At 35.5% G+C, this 22,160-nt stretch overlaps 1 protein-coding gene across 2 annotated transcripts in view; it reads right to left on the bottom strand.

The window, feature by feature from the left end:
• The window catches only part of NRIP1 (nuclear receptor interacting protein 1), a 49,261-nt gene extending 29,828 nt beyond the window's left edge, over positions 1–19,433 (bottom strand). The window contains exon 1 of one of the 2 annotated variants that reach the window (XM_006935964.5): positions 19,309–19,433. The gene's annotated coding sequence lies outside the window, so the exon portion shown is untranslated. Of the gene's footprint in view, positions 1–7,345; positions 12,041–19,308 lie in introns of those variants that run through there. The other variant, XM_019839501.3, reaches the window with a different exon arrangement.
• Between the last annotated feature and the right edge of the window lie 2,727 nt (positions 19,434–22,160).

Here is a 22,160-nt window from a genome sequence, read left to right as displayed (position 1 = left end):
CAAAACCTATGCTTTCCAAAATCAAATAGTATAATGGAAACTACAGTAGGTAGTACTATATTGCAAATGTTTTGGATAGTAAAGTATTTTATTAAGTTTTTTTAATGTTTATTTTTGAGAGAGCGAGCGAGCATGCGCACGCACATGAGCGAGTAGGGAGGGGCAGGGAGAGAGGTAGACACAGAAGCAAAAGCAGGGTCCAGGCTCTCAGCTGTCAGCACAGAGCCCTACAGTGGGGCTCGAACCATGAACCGTGAGATCATGACCTGAGCCAAAGTCAGGCACTTAATCAACTGAGCCACCCAGGCGCCCCAGATACTCAAATATTTTAAACAACCTTTTATATAATACCACATACCTAATTAACAGAATATCTAACAAATAGAATCTGAAATCTAAAGTAAAACCATATAAGATGTATTCTACTAGGACTTGGTACGTTAAGTTATAGGACATTGCTTAGCCACAGTATTGGGCCTATTGATTCCACTATCCAATTATTTATAAGATCATCCATTACAAGCAAAATGCTAGATTTTTATGCTGTTACAGTGGGAACTTAAGTGCTACCTGATTTTTCGTCTCTTGTTTTCATTTAACAAAAGGAAATAAAACTATTAGTTTACTGAAAAGTATCAGCCTTGTCAGTGATAAAACTTGGACCAATTTTAATTTTGCTAAGGAAATGTGATTTTTAAAAACTTAATGTTTAAACAACCTTTGCTTTTTGCAGTGAAAAATACTATCAACAGTGTAAGTGCTCTATAATGGATACTGAGAAGATAATTGTTTCAAATATACCTAAAAAGTAGATAACATACTGAAGCTGAGGATTTGGGCTTTAAATCTTAAGTCAGATATTAACTTTTCTGTGATTCTAGAAATGATGTTACTATCTAATAAGGCTGTAAAAAGGATTTAATGAAATAAAACATGCAAAGTACATAGAATTGTGGCTGGTATCCTCTAAGTACTCATAAGTGGAAGCAGATTCTATAGTAAATAAACTCTATCTTTCCCTCTAAAGCAAAAAACCAAAAACAATTTAAAAAAACCAAAATTAGACTACATGTTCTTCATTTTTCCAGTACTATGAAAAATAACCCAAAACGTGTACCACCACAGAATAGTACAAGCAATAGTGAAAAGCCAAAGTTATGAATCATTCCAATTTTATATAATTAAACAGTGGTACTACAAATATAGCTTCTGAGCCAAATAAAACTAATGACAAATCTAATTCACATTCATGTGCACAAATACACACACACATTACATAAAAGGAACAATTTAGATAAGAGGAAATCACAACACATATCTGAAAGATCTGAGTTTCAGCTTAAGGTTTGTCACTTACTACCCTATAACCTTGGCAGCTTGCTTAATTACTTTAAGTCTCAAGTTTCTTCACGTACAAAAGAGGGAGAATAAACTCTACCAAGAGAATAGTTGGGAGGATGAAATAGTTGGGACAAGAGATGGGAGATTACCAAGAAAATAGTTGGGTATGGTGACATTTCTTAAATTTGAGATCCAAGGCTCCCGGACAGGTGGCTGTGCTGGCCTGAGAGACCCATGACATCAACAGCCTCCATCAAATCATCAAATAAGTACTTGAACCCCAAAGTATTAAGAGATATTTCAGGCTTGTCAAAACTCTTAAAAACCTTTTACAGGCTTTTCAGGTATTGCTATTTCCATGAACAGTGTTCTCCAAGGCTGGTTGATATTTAAATTTGTGAGAATTTTAATATTCCATGAACACGGAGGAAAGAAAATTCTTATACATGTAAACCTAAACCAATGTCTGCATCCACAGCTTAAGAAATTCTATCAAATAACACTGAGAAACTCATTGATGATTACAGAGATTAGTTTTTATATAACATTATCTGACAGCTGTTGGGATAACCAGTTTAGCTGTGTGTTATGTGTGGACTACTGTACTAGCTTCCTAATTGGCCCCCCTCCAATACATTCTCCACATTGTAGTCAATGCTCTTTGTAAAAGGTAAATCCCTTTGGCTAAAAACCCATAATGGTTTCCTATTTCACTTTGAATAAAGTCTGAATTCCCCTCTAGGGGTCCGCAAGGCCTTGTAAACTGGCTCCAGTGAATCTACCCAATCTCATCTCCAGTCATTGAGTCCCTTGCTCATCACATCCTACTAAGGTGCTGTCCAGCAGAAATACAATGAGCATCAGAAATGTAATTTAAAATTTTCTAGTAGCCATATTTTTTAAAAGCTAAAAAAGGTAAAACTAATTTGAACAGGTTTTATTTAACCCGATATATCCAAAACATTGTGATATATAAAATTCTTAAGATATTTTACATTCTTTTCATCAGGTCAGGCCTTCTGTAGAGTGTATTTTACACTGAGAGGACATCTCAATTCAGACAAACCACGTATGGCTCATGGCTGCTATACTGGACAGCATCACTCAAGCTATGCAAACGTCCTTCGGTGCCAGAACAGACAATTCTTACTGGCCTTCTAGCCTCTGCATGTGTGGTTCCCTCTTCCTGAAAGGCTCTTCCTTTGCTTCTTTGCCTCCTTCCCCAGCTTAGCCTGTATGTCCACCTCCTTTCCCACAAGCCTTTCCCAATGGCTTTATTCCCTAGCAAAGCACCCAGGAAAACACAGTTGTCTTAGGAGTTCTCTCATTCTGTAGTTTTATACTTTTGCTTACTTGCTTTTCCTTGCTTTTAAAGCACTTAATGCCTGTCTTCTAGTACTATGCTGTAATTATTGCTCCACAAGGACCAGGATTACTTTTACTCTGTTTGCCACAGGTACGTCTGAGACGCTAAATTTTTGCTGAGTAAGTGGGTATCTATACATATTTCTCTCTGACCACATAATTTTTATACTGAAAAGCAACTTACAGTATAAGAAATATATATATAATCATTTAAATTTATCATGTAAGCCAACTAAAGATGCTTTAAGAAATCCTTTGATTTTTAAGTAATGAGCTTTTATAAAGATCAAAAGAAATAATCACTTCATTTAAAATTACAAGTACTACCCAACGAAAAAGTTTACCTTTAAACTCAGATCAATCATAAAGCATTTTTAATATCCTCTTTTCTGTGCCTTCCAGAGAAAGTATTGTATTAATTGCTATTTATTTGGCATTCACATTTCTAAACTTAGATCATCCCAGTCTCCTAAAGATCTACAAAAGTCTGTAATTGCTAAGTAATTTCTACAACTTAAGGGAGAAAAGAAGAGTCTAGAAACTACGAGTGGCATTTGAAGAAAGGTAAACTTCTAGATTCTAAAGTGAGAGCCATGATCTACTTAGGCGTTTTACACTCTTACATGGAAAGGTGGTCACTGAAATCACGCACAGTTTTTATACATATTTTAACACAGTCAATACAAATAAAACTCAGATAACTGATCAAGTATGTACCTTTGACAAGGAATCATATTATTAAAATTACAGACTTTTTTAAATGTTGAAATCTGAAACTAAATTGATAGGTAAAAAATAGGAATAAGAGTTTATAAATAGCTTTACCATGTTGAATATAAAAGATGTAAAGACTATATCATTCATTTTGAAATACCCAGTTCTACTGCATCATATTATGGTTAACTAGTCAAGTCCTTTGTTACCATTAGTAGCATAAAGAATACATCTACACAGGGCTTGGCTGTCTTACACTGAGACACACAAACCACCAGCCCCCCCCCCCCCCCCCCCCCCCCGCTCACCAAAACTATCAAATATGTATAAGGTCCAAGCACCATTCATGTGTCTTTTCATTTAATCTTCATAATAAGCTCAAAAGGCAGATATATAATAATCCCATTTTGAAGATGGGTAAACTTAGGTTTAAACTTATAGTGTTAAATAGTTTGCCTATAAACAGCTCTGCTCAACTGTTGAATCAAAGAGATACATATGGAATTCTTTCCCCCACTAATGTGGGGGAAAGGCTCCATAGTCAACTCCTATGACTTATAAGCTTCATATAGAGTTGAATTTTGAGCCTGAGATGGCCAAGTCCCCAAACCACACCTCCAATGCTGACTAGGTTCCCCATTGCCTCCATGGGTGGTCAATTTGGTTTTCTGTCAGTTCTCTAGTTCCCTATTCATTTCTCAGCTAGAAACAAAATTAGGTTATGAATCTCAGCCCAGCTATATGAAGGCAAGTCTACTCTTGTCAGGCACTGATTTTTGGACAGACCGTCTTTAACTTGGATACCCATCTGACATGCTGGGACCCATCCACACACCCCAACTCCATCCCCAGGAGTCTGATCTTTCTGAAGACAATCTGAATCAGAATATTTCTCGAATTTGGCAATTCAGCATTTAATTATGCTTCAAAGAGGCCATGCCTGGCTAGTATCCCCTCTTGGAGATACTTGGATACTTCCCAATAAGAGTCTATGCTAGCTGTCCTCTTTCTCTGCTCAGCAATTACTACATTATTAAAGAAAACACTGCCATAAAATATTAAATATCAATAGACCATAATGCGTTTATTTGTGATTGCACCATTCACATATTTACACTAATACAAACACTACAATTTTATATAAAGATTTTTCTTTAGTTTTTAATATCTTTCTTAGTGATACTCAGTATTTTGTCATTCTTTCCAGTATAAAAATATACTGGGTCCACATTCATGGGGACCAATCCATAATTGTGTGTATATAAAATGATGTAACATCAGTTTGCTTTAATATACATCCTATTTGGGAATGAATTAAATTTTACTGTGGCTATAAGATTTCTCATTTGTTAAACATACTCTATATTAACTGCTTTCTGAGATTGCTACCATGCAAAAACTCTGGTCCCAGCCTAGCTAATGCTGGACACCAAATAAAAACTTTTGCTCATTAGCTGAGCTTAGAGAATTGTCACCCACATATTTCAAGTTGTCCTCATGAATGACTTTCATTTCATGGCCTAAATTAATAGTCATGATAACATGCTAAACATTGTTTTTGTCATATATTTAGTGTGCTTAGGTATCCCTGACTAAAGTGAACACTAAAGTGAACATGCAGTTTTCTTGGATGTTCAATGTAACGTGTTGGTGTTGGTTGATAAGCATAATGTGCCTAGATTCTCAAAAAGAATCTAAATAAGAAACAGATTTCATAGCTTTAGAAAATGTCTTATCATAGACCAGTATAGGAGGAAAAAAGACGAGTCGATCTGAAGTCAGGAACTCATATACTCGTACGTGCTCATCTAATGTTCAGAGGAAGAACGATGTGAGGCACAGTGAATTACTCTAACTGTAAAACAATTCTATAAACATGGTCCCTAGGTTGGTTCTAAAGCTATAGATCTCTATTCCTTCAACACACAGAGTATTTTCAGAAGAGAAGCTGACGCTAAAAACTCACTACCATCAGCACAGCAAAAACTGAAACTGTAAATAGACCAGAGGAAAAAAACAAGTGTGTGTGTATGGGGGGCAAGGGGTGTTGGTTGAGTGCTGTTTGTTCATTTGACCAAGAAATATTTACTGAGCAGTTATTATGTGCCAGGTACAGTAAGAATTGTGGGTACTTTGGTAAACAAAAAGCAATCTCCCTCTCCACAAAAAAAAAAAAAAAAAAAAAAGACAACAACAAGAAAACATAAATATCAATTTCTTTTACTTGGTATTCTCTCCTCTGTGTTCCCATTCTGAGTTGGCTGAAGATTATATATATGCATATCATTCATTTCTTTTAAAAAGGTAAAAGAGTCCAAAATTTTCAAAGTTTGAAAAGCAATTACAAAACTAAAAACTAAAATTAAAAGTAGAAGAAGTTCAAAATATGTTTTATTCTAGAAATGAAAATATTCTGTCTCTTAGTTCTATGGTTTATTTTTCCTTTACATTATCTCAATTTACATTTTTTCAGTAAGAAAAAAACCCACAAAACTTAGTGTATAAGAGTACAGTACTAATCATTTTGATGACTTACATTCAACTGAAAACCTACCTAATAGTCTTCATTTTGCCATCAAGTTTAAAAGTTCTCTGAAAACATCCCTTCCCTTTATAGATAATATAACCTTAAATTTTAATCATATCAGGAATTGGTACATTTGTATTTGTTATTTAACAGATGCTTAAAATACATGTTTCTCCATTCACTCATTTTCTATAAAAGTATCGGGGAGCAAGTCTAAACCAATGTCCATGACCTCTGATTACACTGATCTTCTGTATCAGGATGTTTTTGTGAGATAAAGTTAGTATATACACAACAATTACTCACATATTTACAGAAGCGAAATGTAACGTAAAACCTGTAAAGCTATATACTAATTTCATTGTTAAAGTAAACAATGGAAAACAACTTTAATTCCATCAGTGAGCTATTCTGCTTCCTCTCTTTCCTAAATCAAGTGTTCCGATTATAATCAAAGGATCAGGATGGGGACAGAGGAGGCAAAGGGCACCTGCAGTTCAATGTGGCAAGGGGCTTGGACAAGAGGAATATCTCCTCTCCCTTTCACAGTACAGATTTATATGTAACCTCAAAAGTGCAGCTACAACATTTCCAGAATGCCTGAAAATGGCAAGGGGTCAAATCCCAATCACAGATATTTCAACCGTTTTGTGAAATATTAAAACATTTATTTAATTCATACTGAGCAATCCTGAATTTTATACTGTTAAGTCTCTCTCTGAAAAACATTCCCAGAAATAAAAACAAACCAAAAAAAAAAAAAAAAACTAGAAAAACTGTTTCAATTTCCCCAAACAGAATCAAACAGTACAGTGTTTATGCAAATGAATGAAACTAGTAAAAGAATAAAGTAAATAACACATTTCTTAATTTCCTTAATATAGTTTAATGTAGTATAGTGGCTACCTCTTTTTCTTTTCTTTCTTTTTTTTTTTAATTGAAAATCTCTTTTTCTCATTCTCTGTACCACATTAGGTAGGACCTTTAACAATGTAATACCCTGAAACATAATTAAAAATCATTTCCTAAACCAACTAGGTCCTCCATGACTTCTCCCACTCATTTTGTGCTTAAAATCCTCACAATATTAGCTTGAATTTCATCTCCGTCTGACACGTTTCAAGCAGTGAAGCAGATTAGTGCCTCAGAACACTTTACAGGGTTTCGTTATCAATCAGGTTATGTTCCCGGTGACGCTTTCAGCAAAATTATCTTATTCGAATGAACTCTCATGGATTGAAGTAAACAAAGCTGTAGCCCACTGCTCTTGCATACTTTCCATTCATTTATTTCCTTTTTCTTTACTTAGACTTCAAGCACGTGCCATAGAAAGAGCGCATGTTAAATATTCCTGGAGTGTCACAATATGTAATACAATAAAACAGATTACAACCCTACCTTTCTTTCACAGCAGTGGTGCCAAGCACAGGTACACCGGAGCAATCAATTTGTTCTGCAGACAGTAAGGCTTTCATAGAATACTAATGTAAAATCTCTTTTCTTTCTCCTTTGCCTTGACTCCCCAATGCCCAGGTCCCGACCAATACTAGGAGGAGGGCGGTATGTCTTCTGCTGAGATAACCACAACTACTAATCAAGTCTACGTGTACAAGGGCACAGGATTAAACCTCCACCAAGCTTGAGTCAGGGCTTGAGAGCAGCTAACACATGCACAGCACGGTCAAAATTAAACACACACACGCACACACACACACACACACACACACACACCATGCACATGCCACAAAAATACAGATGTGTCTACTTCGGTGAACTAATTCATCACACTTTACCACTAATAGTTTCTTTCTTTTTTTTTTTTTTTTTTTTTTTTAAATTTCAGAGCATAAAATCACCTCCTGTTGGACTGGGGGCTTAGATCCAACAGTACCCAATAATAATTATGATTTTCCAGAGATGAGGATCATGATCAGTATTCTCTGCATGACAGTATTCAGTTTTTTAAACATGGCATTTTTCTAATTGGACTATCCAATACAGTGTACATAGACTTATACTTTCAGGTATTAACATAGGGTTAACAGACACAGCAAAGATTCTTTAAATTTTAAACTTAAAAAGGTAATAAAATAGCTCAAGTCCACTTCTTCAAGAAAAGGATGCACATTACCAATAATGAAAAGATATCTGGAAGATTTTCATTTATCTTAAAGTTTTTATACTAGGTATAACCCCAACCTATTTAAAAAATATTTCCAGGTCTTAAAATGTTACTTAAAAAAACATCTTAAACACTTTATAATTATGGTAGCATAGTGGTAATTTTGATCTCATAAATCCACAATGCTGAGGTTCCTCTCTATGAAGGATTTTCACTTGGCTTCTTCTTTTATCCAAAATGTTAAAAGGTATGCCAATCATTGAGTAGGGTGATGACAGAAGTTGTTAAATATGTTTTAACAACACATATTACCTCATTTTCATTTGCTTGCCTTAATTTTCAAATAACTCTAAAAAGTACTGATAGTCAAGGGTCTGCAAACTAAGAAACAATTAAGAACAAAACACTCTACATAATCAAAGAAACTTAAAAGGAGGCTTCCTAAACCAGCTCTATTTTCATGTACGCAAATGCTTTAACACTGATAAAAAAAACATGCACTCTTCCCTTATTCTGCACTCTTCCCTTTTCTTCAAAAAAAAGAAAAAAAAAATGCAGCAGGAACAATTAAGAAATACCGGGGCCTTCAATGAAGTATTGCAATAATGTTTAATCGATACTGATGCATTTGTCCTTGACACACTGACCGTGTCATCAGGCTACTGTCATGTGATATCATGTCATTTCCCCACCTGGCTCATGACCTTGTCCTCTAAATGACCTAAAGCTTCCCTCAAGTAGCAGGAGGCCCCTCCCCGCTGTCTCAGCAAGGTCGAATGGGTCAGCGTGTCCTCATCTATAATCCACCACCATTTGTCAGCAGGGAGGCTGGAGGAGGCAGGCTTGCTACAAGGGGAGAATGCCCAATTAGGCAGCTGTCACACAAAGCATAGGCTGCAAAATTATCCCCTGTCAAAAGAAAGAGCAGCTGCGGGTGCCAATTACAGCAACCTTTCAACCCTTTAGGTACTGGAAACTACACAGAAGTAAATGAAGAACAATTAGTGATAACAAATCGATGAATTAGGACAGTGAATTAGAAATTACTAGCAGGTGAGCCTGGGTCATACATGACATAAGGGCATACCAGACCCCAGGCAAGGGCAGGGATGTACAGAGTCACGCTAAGCATTTTCTTGCATGTAGATTTTCCCTCTGGCATTTTCTTTTTTATAAGCCTCAAATCCTTTAAAATGCTCATTACCTAATAGTATACATACCTTTTTACTTTTCTGGGAAGACCCAAATAAACTATTTCTTGACCAGAAGAAAATCCTTCAGAACAGTAAGTCTAGTTAACTCTAAATTGCTCTTATACAATCTATCATGCTATCCCCTCACACTTACATTTAAGTGTGGCCCACGGAATCGAAAATACCAGTTCAAATAATCACACCTCAAATATTATCCATCTTCATAAAATACTTGCCCCGATGCTACTTTAATCACACTTACTGGGAAATACCTCTCCGAAAGCAACTGGGTACGAATTCTGGGAAAACTGTTAGGCTGGTATCATTATGTTGATGTTAAATTTCTCTGCACAGTGTGATTCTGTGTATAAAGAAATAACTGCAATGCATGCTTCTCTATATGATATATATTTTTAAAAAAACAACTACATCAAACTACTCAGATTATTTTGCTCCTGCAGAGGTGATACGCATGGAGTCTCAAGCATAGAAAGCCAATCCACTTGGACTGTATCCAACGGATGTCTTTGGTAGTTAGCACTGGGAGGCAGCAGAAAAGGAACAAAAATGGGCTAACATGGCCCACAAAGGAGAGGGAATCCAACATGGCTTAACGTTTATGGACACGGTTTCCTCGTGCTCTGAAAAAGTTACGTATGTTCAGAAACAACTTTCTTAAAGTCCATTTTAAACTAATGCTCCTTATTTTCCTTGGAAAAAAGCATGTCTCTTCCCACGCTGATTCTTTGAAAGTTGAGAAACCTGAATGATAGGTGCTATAATTTGTAAAGAAGCAGGGATAAATTGCTCAACTAGAATTCTACATCACAAATGGCTAAGAGTGAGGAAGACAAGGGGAGGCAATAAAAAGCACTTCACTCATCCCCCTCCAACACATCAGAAATAAATCACAGTTGCCAGAGGGAAAAGTTCATAATTCCTAGCTCCTAAATCAAGTCATTTGATGAAGTTTCTAGGAGAGAATTGTCGTGGGAAGAAAACTTCTCCATTAAAAGTTTATCCAAGAATTTGATTCATAAATTATGTTTCACATTGTGGAAAAATGGGCATTTATAAATTTTCTTTCGTTTAGAATTCAACCTTCTAAAGTCAGACGTAAGAATTCAAAGAAAGAAATGGCAAGTAGACCGGAAAGAAGGAGTTAATGCCTTTAGAATTCAGCTTCCATCATACATGGGTGACTATCTCTTTAAATAATTTAAATCCTCTCCATCAACTACAAAGCTGTTTTGAAGCCATTTAGCTTTGTTCTTTACATGTGTTCTAATTAAGAAATGACCTTGTCATCACACACACCATAAATCCGGGATTATTTCCTACAGCAAAAAATTCACAGAGTCCCCCCCAAAAAAAGAAAAAGAGGGGAAAAAAAAGACTTCTTCCTCAGTTCCTCACTAAAGGAAGTTGTTGGTTGGCTAAACGCTGAAGCAGTTTCACCGCATAATTTTTTTTGTTGTTGTTGAATGTCACAGGGCGGGTTAGTGTGACCTTGAGCTGCATCAGCAGCACAGCAAGGGTCGAGATGCCTGCAGGCGCCCTTGTACTGGATTTGCAAGACAAAAACCTTCAAACTAGCTGAAGGACATCTTAAATCTCTTCAAAGGTTTTCCGAACTAATCTGGGCTGCTCTTAGCAGGATCTGTGCCAGTGTGAGAGGCAAAATTAAAAACAAGGTCTTTGACAGGATGTTGTCTCCTCTTAACCCTTCCTAAGCAGAACAGAACAAATCACAGGCTTTCTGGAGAGACAGTTTACCTAGAAGCATTCTTTCATAACAAATTACGTAAGCAAGCAATCACAAAGGATGGGGCAGCTATTAGTTCTCAAAATCAAACCTCCCGTGACACTGATTAAAGAATTTGGGTCAATTTTTTTTTTTTCTTGACCATATTTTAATGTAGTGAATGTAAAACTTAAAGCTCTATTTGCTATCTTTTCGATTTGTAGCACAGTGAGAGGCTAAGAATAAGGAAACATTTCCATCCACATTAATCTCTAGAATTCTTTTTTTTTTTTTTTTTTTTTTAAGGACTAAGCTGTAGCTGGTTAAGTCACAAACTTCATGCATATTACAAAGAGCTTACTAAAATGACAACAGGTCAACAAAATTACATCATAGGTTTACAAAGTTCTTATATCTAACATGATGGATACACTGCTAAGAGGGAGAAAAATCAGAATAGTGAAAAGGAACATAAAATGAACAAAGCAATGTCAGCCTCGTTAGGAAAAAAAATCAGTGTGAAACGTTGTTACTGTGCTGTAGTATCTCCAATGCACGAACCAAGAACTGGGTGCGAGTCTTCCCTGGCAATGTTTTCAAAGTTTAAAAGTAGCTATGCTGCCAAGAAGTAGTCGAAGGAACAAATAGCCATATCACTGTCTTTAGGATACTGCATTTTAAGTGCCTTTCCATCTAGAACATGTTAATTTGTCATCATCAGATAAAAGGTATGACGTAACTAGTTGGAGAGAATATTTAGTAAAAGGTACAGAGTTTATTAAGGTTTGGTAGGTTGCAAATTAGGTCCTTTAAAAAAAAATAGGCTAAGTAAATCCAAGATTATGCTGAGTAACAACCACACTTTCACTTACTTGAATTCAGACACACTTTTCTGAATGGGACAGGAAAAGGGTAAAGTAACACCTAGTAAGCAGACAATATATGAGAGTGAACCATACGTGTGCATTTCTTTAGTCCCTGTGCAAAAGGAGACAAGAGCATATACTGTACTTAATGCTGTGACTGAAGGCTGTTAAAAAAAAAAAAAAAAAAAAAAAAAAAAAAAAAAAAAAAAGGACTCTAGGGACACAGAGTGAGCAGTAACTAGGTTTTCAGTTCACAGGTACATGTGCCCTAGGTGGTGGTCAGTGATGGTTAAAAAACAAGGAAGGGCTGGCCAGGGAGAAGAGAATGGCACCACTCTAGGTTACAGAAATAGCACTCAAAGGCAGGGAAGAGCTGAGTGTGAGACAGGAAGGGGGGGTGGTCCAATGTGACTAGAGATTAGGATGAAAACGCAATTGGGACCAAGGACTTTGAATCAAGGCCATGACAAGGAGCTGGCCTTTATCTGGTGGGCAGTGGAAGGGTTACAGGCAACAGTCTGATTAAACGCATGTCAAAAACAAAAACAAAAGTTGTAGAGTTGTTGACGGCTTGGAGGGGAGAAACTGAGATGAACTAGCACAGAAAACATGGTCCAAATGAGACAGGGGCAAGAATGTTGAACAAAAAGATAACTCCAAAAAACGATAAAGGCTGGTCTGAATATTTAGAAAGCAATGTGTAGAACATAAATAGTGCTATAAAATAGGATATTTTTAATAGCAAATACATTAAATCAAAAAATTATGAAAATAATAACCATATCTCAAGCTCAGGTTTGTAAATCACCTTGCTGACATGCTTTGTACAAAGTTTCAAGAAAAGCAGGAACTCCTGTAGAGGTATTTAACAAAGAGTCAGAATCAGATTCTGTTGGAGATTTGAATTTTGTACATTTAAAATAACACTCTTCATTAAATATCAAGTAAGGATTTTTGCCTATTAAGGCAGGAACATGTAACTTTTCAGAATAGTGTGAAGGTATCTTCCCTTGGCCATAGGAGACAGATGTCTGGCTTAAACCATAATGTGGTTGCTGGAGCTCCCACATTATAAAGAGTTCCATCAACACTAATGAGAATAAAATTAACTCAGCAAACATTTATTCTGTGTATACTATGTTTAGAACTCAGAATTAAAAAATAAAAAGTCCCCAGCATTCTATCAGCTTTGTACTTCTAGTGTATCACTTATAACGATAAGTCCCTAAATTATAGTTCACACCATGACACCATTACACAGTTAACAGACTACAAGTACAAAGAATATTAAGCTGTTAGTGAATTAAGTCCCAACCAGCAGCCATCTTGGTATCCCCATGCAGCTGACAAGGTACGCAATGAAATCTCAGAACTCTCTGGGAAGACCCAGTACCCGTGCAATTTGAAGAGAGTCGTCAAATACTCCAGAGACTGACTGTCCTGCTAAGACCTCAGAAAGAATTTAACAGAGTATCAGCCAAGGTAAGAGGGTAGGGAGTGAAAAAGAACAGGAGTCACTAGAGCCAAGAAACTATCTGCCAGAGAGCAGACTGTACTCTCAGAAAAGGAAAGCCAGCATCAGGGATCAGGTTGAGGCAAGTAGAGGGGAAGGTCAAACAAAGGAGAGAAGAAGAAACATTCTGAAGGGAATATTTCTCACTTCCCTGAAGAAGTAAACTTTACTCTGTGAAATCATGAAGAAAATGACCAAATCACCAAACCCTCTAAAGTAAGAAGAATCCATCACAGGAGAAGTGTTTGGAAGTCCACAGGTCATAAAAAGGTCTAGCAACTGAAAGCAAGGTACTGACAGGGCACAACTAGTGATGACCTCCCCAAGTATCTACAAATAAAACGACTTTTCCTTGAATAAGCATCTCCATCCTACCTGTAATACTTTGCAGCACATTTTATGTCTAGACATTAATATGAGGATGGGTAATATGATAAGCCTTGCAGATTAAAAAAAAATTTACTAATCTGCAAACACGAAAAGTAGGATACATCATTATTTAAATAATAATAGAGAATACTCTGTTGGCAATTAGACAAGTTAATTCCTGTAAAGAAAAAATTCTTAAAGCACCTCTTAGGAGGTGCGTGAAGTCAAAACTACTTTCATAATAACAACCTGTTACCAGCTTGTTGTCTCTTTCTCTCATGAATGTACACAGAAGTAAGTGATGTGTGTTACTGATAATGTGTTAATGACTAAAGGAACATAGCCTTGTATATTCTTGAGTTTTAAATATTTTGTCAGTTTTAATGTCTTTAAAAATTTTTTTTTTTTTTTTTTAATTTGAGAGAGAGAATATGTGAGCTCTCTTTAGAGAGGGAGAGAATCTCAAGCGGGCTCCATGCTTAGCGTGGAGGCCTATATGACCCTGGGATCACGACCTGAGCTGAAATCAAGAGTTGGATGCTCAACCTGGTGAGTTATTCAGGTGCCCCTCTCAGTTTTAATTTCTAATATGGCAAATATTGGTTGATATGGCCCTCATAAAGAAAAGCTCTTTTGGGTCTTCAATAATTTAAAAGCCTAAAGGGGTCCTGAGACTGAAAAGTTCGAGAACTGCTGCTAGTCTACTGACATAGAGTCAAGAACTTCACAATCTTGGTTTCAATCTTCAAACAATATCTCTACTTTCTAATTTTCAACAATTTATACTTTTAACAATGCCAGATAAATACTGTTCTCTGTGCAGACATGTCTCAAAGACCCAGGTGGGGGAAGAAAACAAAAAACAAAAAAACGATCTTTTAAAAAAGAAAATTAGTAGACTAAAGAGGGTAAGAGATATCTACTATTTTTATGCAGTCACTCCTCTTCTGAATTTACCATGCAAGAAGTAACAAATCCACAGATATTTATAAAGAGGCTGCTATGCATTGAGAACTGAAGACAGAAGGATAACTAAGTGACAAACTAGCCCTTGGTAGGCTCACCATCCTGTCAGAAAAAATATAGTCCACAACATGGTGAGATACTAGTAACAGAAAAGGTATGGACACAGTTAAAAAAAAAAAAAAATGGAAGGGCAAATTACTGGGAAGAAGACAGGCAGGGAACGTGTTTGCTAGTTGTGAAGGCACACCATCGAGGTGGCATGTGAATTGACTGGCAATAATCAAGGCTTTGCCAAATGGAACAGAAGTTAAAAGGCTCTCTTTAAGCAGTGGGAGGAGCATCAGTCCCAGCAGAGAAGCCCAACAGCACACAGTATGTTTTAGAAATGTTAAGTAATCTACTCAAATAACAGAAACTGAGTAATTAGGAAGTTTTATGGAATTTGATAAAGTAATTTGAGGTCATCTGTTGAATTCAGTGATGAAAAATCTGGATTTATAATTTGTATGTCTTTTTCTTAATATCCAACCTGTTGTAGAGAAAAACTTTTAAAAAATACAATGAGAGTAATTTGTTTAAAAAAAAAATGAAGTGAAAACAAAAATATCACCACAGATATTTTGAGAACCTTGGAGAACAGGCTGCAAGATGGTGGGACAGAGGAGCAGTAAACTAGAGAGAAAAGCTTCATGCTAGAGCTTGCATGGACAGTACTGTCAATAATCTTTCTACAAGTAAATGAAGAAAATAAAATAAATGGAGTTTGAAAATTACTGGCATAGGGGAGCCTGGGTGGCTCAGTCGGTTAAGCGTCCGACTTCAGCTCAGGTCACGATCTCGCGGTCCCTGAGTTCGAGCCCCGCGTCGGGCTCTGGGCTGATGGCTCAGAGCCTGGAGCCTGCTTCCGATTCTGTGTCTCCCTCTCTCTCTGCCCCTCCCCGTTCATGCTCTGTCTCTCTCTGTCTCAAAAATAAATTAAAAAAACGTTAAAAAAATTTTTTTTTTAAAAAAAGAAAATTACTGGCATATCTCTAATCCAGAATGGGGAAATTCTAGTCATCTAGATGAAGGGCATAAACCCTACTGTTAGAATCACACTAATTTCAGATGCGCAAACCACAGGCCATGTGATTGATGGGCAAACATAGCAGAGAATCAAGGAGAATATCAGGTTCACTAGTTATTTTAAGTGAAGACGATCAGGGTCTGTGTAAGAAGAGAAAGTGAAGTGACACTCTGATCAACACATTTTAAAATTATTTTAATTATTTCATTTGCCACCTTTCATGGGACAGAAAAACCCCGAGTTGACATGGTGGCTTGGTATAGTGGAGAATTTTCCTCTCAAAATGATGTTCGTTAATATCATTAACTTACTAAAGGTATTAGGTAAAGCTTACTAAAGGTATTAAGTAAAAGATTTAAAAAAAAGCCAATTCTTTAAAGACACCAAGTTCAGCAAAATGTTAATTATACTAACGTTTCCCATTGTAACAGTGTATTAGGATTAAGGAAGACCTGTTACTTTCTTATGGTCATTATGCTATTGGGATTGCTGAATTACTTTATCAGACTAGTAACAGGAGCGAATTGGAAGTTTTAGGAAAATGTAGTGGCTGTGGAGGCAAAGGCATAAGTAAGGAGGCTTCTAGCACAAACACTCCAGATGAGAAATGCACTCTGAGACAAAATGCTGGCTGTGGGAAAGGAAATTAAAGAGGGAGTGGAAGCAACGTTGGTAATTAATGCTTCATTTGAGCCCAGCATCCACATTTTCTTGCCCAGGTTGTCCACAAAACCAAGGAAACATCAGTTGAGAAAGCCAAGTTAATTTATGGGAATTAATTCCAACTAAAATAACTCCCCTAGATTCTGGATTGATCTTGGTTTCACCAGTACCATGTTATCAACTGAAAACCTTGTGTAGGAGTTTAAGCACTTTTTCAAAGTGTTATTTCTTAAATTAAAAACCTTACTATGAGGCGTGTTTTATAAAGTTTGGGGAAGGCATTCCACGTAGACAACTAGACTTACCAACCTGGTAACCCAATGAACCAGCTGAATCACTGGCCATTTTTGTGTCTTCATACAGACATTTCTATATCTGACATAAAACCTACTGAAATAGTTATCAACAATTTAATTGAACTAGAAGAAAAATATATACATTAAAGAACTCTTCCCAGGGAGAAATCATAAGATATAACAATAAAAACTCCACTTAGTGAGAAAATGAGTATTTGAAGCTAAACTGATTTATGGTCAATTATCTAATTCCACCCGAGATGGTCACTTTTTTGTATTACCAACACTTACCAAAATTAGCTAATAAATGTTGCACTCTGAAATAAAAAGAGCACAGAAAGTATATGGAGTCCTATAAAACATTAAAGAAGGTGATTTTATTTTGTAATTTATATGGGATAAGTTTTTGTTTTTGTTTTTGTTTTTGTTTTCAAAAGACAGAGCTGACAAGTGAGCAAAGGAAATCTGGCCTAAGGCACGGAGAAGCTTTATAAACACTTCATACTTTATATGATTTGCAATACTCATCAAATCAAATTCTTTTCCCTTTTCCTTATCACCCTCTTTGGCCTCTCATTCACAAGAACATTACTCTACTTAAAAATATGACATACCTGTTTCTGGACGGTAGCTGTATAATGGACAGATTATAGTGAAACCTCATGGAATATATTAATTCACACTCTTCAACTGTATTCTATCGAATACTAGTCTTCTGAGATATATAAAAATCCTCCTTTGGAAACTAAGAATCCAACGGCTGACTAACAGAATGCCTACTGAAAAGATATATTATAACAACTTCTCCAAATTTATTTGACCATGGACCTCTAGTTCAAAACAAAGAATTGTTTAACAAAACATATTTTAGAAAACACATATTGAACATATATTCATTTTTAAATCTTGAAAAAATTTAAATGTACATAAGTGATCATCACTAATAGCTCATTTTTATATGCTTTCAAACTATTCATTGTACACTCAAAATAATCTGTCTTTTCTATCTGGGAGAAAAGATCTAAATTTGATCATTTTCAAGGACAACGTTTTGGCTATGTAAATTTGCCAGCTGGCTATCTATGATTTATTTATCCAACTGTCATAAGTGGTTGTTGGTTACTTGGTAAAACAAGGGAGTTGACAAATTAAGAACAACAAACTAATTATATCTTGTGGGTCACAAGAATATGCATGATTATAATTTTCATTTTAGCAAAATTAAAAGTTGAGGATTAGAGCGCAGTAACAACTATGCTCATCAAATAATAAAAGCAGATTTTGGACTATCAGTCATGAACACATAATTATACCTGAATGAAAGAACTCTTAGCATATAACAAATAAAACTCTGGTCGATTTAAAATCTCAATTTAGAGGAAAAAATGATATAAGAATATGTGAGGAATGACTAGCAAACCAAAAAATTATTAGTAACTGTATAGTCCTTTTATTTGACAAATACAATGGCTTAAAGATTTTCCTACTGAAATTACAAAAAAGAACAAAGAGAATGATTAAAACAAAAAAATAAGAAGAATAATTAAATAACTTAATCCCTGGGTTTTCTGAATATACCCAGAATAGTCAGGAAACAGGAATTTGTATTAGCACTGTGCCCACCATCTCACACATAAAATAAGGAAAAAACCTGGCTCAAAGTTGCCATCCCCCTTTAGAAACATCAGGGTGAATTTTAGGATTTCCTATCTGATTTCTTCTAACAAGAATTTTCAGCTAGCTAATTGAAAGTGAACTGTTCACAACTAATTATGAGCACAATAATTCATCACTATGTCCTTTCCCAGTTTACCCGAAGTGCTTCTGTCCAGGCGTAAGCAGCGCAAAGTGCTAGAGCTTAAGACATGACAAATTCATTTAGGCTGTAGCTATACGAGATAACAGGAGTGCTAATCCAAGTAGAATTAACCACTTGTCCATCTCTTTCTGTCGTACTGCCCACCTACTTGTGGTAACTTAATCAGATTATTTTATCACATCTCAGAAATGCTAATATACTATCTGCCTTGTAAGAGGTAACCATTTTATATAAATCAAAAAGTAATCATTGACTCAGATTGTGATAAAACCACAATAACCAAATATGCTTCTATTTTTCCTCAAAACAATAATTAACTTTTTATCTGAAATCAGATTGCTATTTCGGGTTTTATATTAACTGTCCATTTTCTCTGGTTTTTGGTAAAAACAAATTATCATCAGCACAACTAATATTTCTGATTTCAAGTTTCTCAGTCCCTCTCCAGAAGTAATCTATACCTTTGAATTCTGAAGAATCTCTCGTGTCTTTCTTAGGGCATTTAACTTCTTTCTACTGCTTGATAAAATTTATTTATCTCCTTTCGCTGTAAAGCTCCTTAGACTATATCTTACTCACTGTTTTGTTTTAAACCACACTGTGCCTAATGAAATAATTTGCACAGATATAACACAAAATATAAATCTGGTGACTACGAGCTAATTTATAACTAAGAAATTATGGTCCAAAATATATTAAAATTACATTGATTAAGCCTTAAGAATGCAGGAAAAATATTCTCACCATCTGTCTCCAACAAGGTTTGTATCTACTTTCTGAGAAAGGAAATCGAGAAGGCTGTTGAAAAGTAGCTCTCCTGTCATCTGGAGTCTTCAGATTCCCTGTTCCTCCTTCAGTCTCATGTGCATCTGAGGAAAAGGAAAAAGATAGTTTTGCATCTATTCCAAACCAGATTCTGGAATATCTTGTGTGAAGTTCTATAAACTTTTCCCAGTATCTTTTCTTGTTCAAGTTCCATGTAGAAATAGGCATTTAAGAGAGAAATATGGTTTTATGAAATATGAATCATTCATTAAAGGAGAGCAACAGATCTTTGCTTTCTAGACAATACATTTGATAAAAGTAGATGCTTCAAGAAAACAAACTGTGAAAAGGTTTATAATTGTTTCGGATATACTTATAACCTCTGTTAATTTTAAATTTCAGTCAAATCAATTCAATTAACTTACAACTAAAAATTCGAAATCCTTCCAAAGGTGTATTTTCAAAACAGAAAAATAAAAAGAAAAAATATATAGTTTTTTCTCATATTAAGCTTTTTCTGTTACAAAATACTATTTATGTAACCTTCCTAGCACAAAATTTGTAATAGATATCAAATGACTTATGTTCATAGACAGACTTGTGCCCCAATCTTCAAAGCAACTTTATTTTAAATAAAGTTGTTGGAAACAACTCAAATGCCTATCAGTAGGTAAATAAATTACGGTATGCCTATACAATGAAACATTTACTACTCAGCAACAAAAAAGGATGCACTGTTGATATAAGCAACAGCATGGATGAGTTTCAAAATAATCATGTTGAGTGCAAGAAGTCAGACAAAAAGGAAAACATAGGGTATAATTTCATTTGCATAAAACTGTAGAAAATGCAAAGTAATCAAGAGGGAGAGAAAACATTTCAGTGGTTGCCTGGGGACACAGGGGTAGGAAGGTACAGGAAGGAGGGATTACAAAAGAACACTACCTTAATTGTGGAGAGACGGTATCATGCGTATGTACATATGTCAAAATTGATCAAACTGTAAACCTTAAATACGTGCAGTTTATTGGATGTCAATTATAACTCAATAAAGCTATAAAAATTAAATTTTTTAAATGTTGTATGCTCCTTGATGTAGCAATTCCAAGTCAAGGATTTATCCTAATGAGGATATATACAAGTATTTAGCCATAAGGATGTCATAATATACATTATTTATAATAGTAGAAACCATTGAAAACAGCCATTGACTCTCCAAATAAAAAGTCTGGGAAATTTTCGTATATTACATGGTGAGATACTATGTATACACTAAAATACTACATAAAAAATTATAGTATATCATCATATATAACTTATTACATAGTAAGTGATAAAAATAGGAAACACAGCATTATGTTCAGTAAACTGAATGTGCTTCAAAAGTATATGAAAATAAATGCAGCAATTATTTCATTTAGAGATAATTTTTATTTTTCCTTTTTTGCTGATTTATATTTCCTAGTTTCTTTATAATAAACATGTATTACTTTGGTAATCAATAAAACAAATTCAAGGATGAAAACAGCAGCAGTCTACAAGTGTCCACTCCCTAGTACAAGTAAAACTTGTACAAGTAAAATACTCCTCAGAGGGGGTGTACATTACAGAGTTTTGAGCTATCACGTCACCTCCACCAGTGACCTAGCCAACAGTAGTGAGAAAAGGGCAGGTCTGACAGGATGAACTGGAGTAATAATTAGTAGCCAAGTGATTTACCAGTTATAAAGCACTTTTATGGGCATGACCTCATTTGATCTTCATAACTCAGTGAAACAAGCAGAGAAGGCATTATCCCATTTTATAGAAGGGGAAACAGACAATGAGCAAGACTAGGTAAATGTCATGTCCCAGTATTACAGATCTTGGATTTAAATGGAGTCTTAACTATCAATTCTGGTACGAATTCTAAGAGGAATAGGGGACAATCACTTCTGATTATGTATAACTAGAAGGCAGTGATTTACACGTGAATTTAAAAATACCCATATTTGCTACTATATTAGTATTCTCATTTGAATATGCTAGGGGCCTTAGGGACGTCCTAAATTCCCAGGCCCAACCTCAGAAGCTATACCCAGGCAACCTCATCTTGTCCCTGGTCAACATTACCTACTAAAGCACTGAAATTCAAGAATTTGATTACTCAGTTTTCAGTTGCATTTCTTTCCTTCTTGGAAAAAAAAAAAAAAAGTAGAACCCATAACTACATTTATGAATGCTGCAAATAGTGACTTACAAGTTTGATGTCAAAAGATCTAACTTAACGGTACTTTAAAATACCACCTTTTGGGCCAAATCTCTTTTGGTACATGTTCAGACAAGAAATAGTCTCTGAACAACCCCAAGTATATTATATTCAGTGAAGAAAATGACCAACTCCTCACAAAAGTATCAGTAAACATCTTTAGAGGCACATTATGAACAAGCTGGTCAGCATCTGCTGATGAGGTCTTGAAGCATAAGAAACCCTTGTAGTTACTACTCCAACCATCACCCCCATGACCACGAGAGACTAAAAAGCTCTTGTTTTCTGGACACTTATTGTGTATCAGGACTCCACTAACCTCTCTCTATACACCATCTTTAAAACAACCTTATGAGAGAACTGTTATGAACCCCACTTTATAGATGAGGAAACTAAGTTTAAGTTACCCCAAATCATAAAACCAGTAAAAGCTTAAAGTGGAATTCAAACTCTGGTATATTTTACTTGGAACCAAGATGGGGCCTTGGCAGTTCTCTGGAACATAAATCTGACTCTTCTCTGGTATAACCCACCTACAATGGTTTCAATTCAAGTAGGGCAAAAACACTGGAGAATGGTATAT

This window comes from Felis catus, chromosome C2 (genome assembly GCF_018350175.1).
Source record: "Felis catus isolate Fca126 chromosome C2, F.catus_Fca126_mat1.0, whole genome shotgun sequence".
NCBI lineage: Eukaryota > Metazoa > Chordata > Mammalia > Carnivora > Felidae > Felis > Felis catus.
The sequence above is the reverse complement of the archived record's forward strand: the minus strand, read 5'-3'. Positions and strand labels throughout refer to the sequence as shown.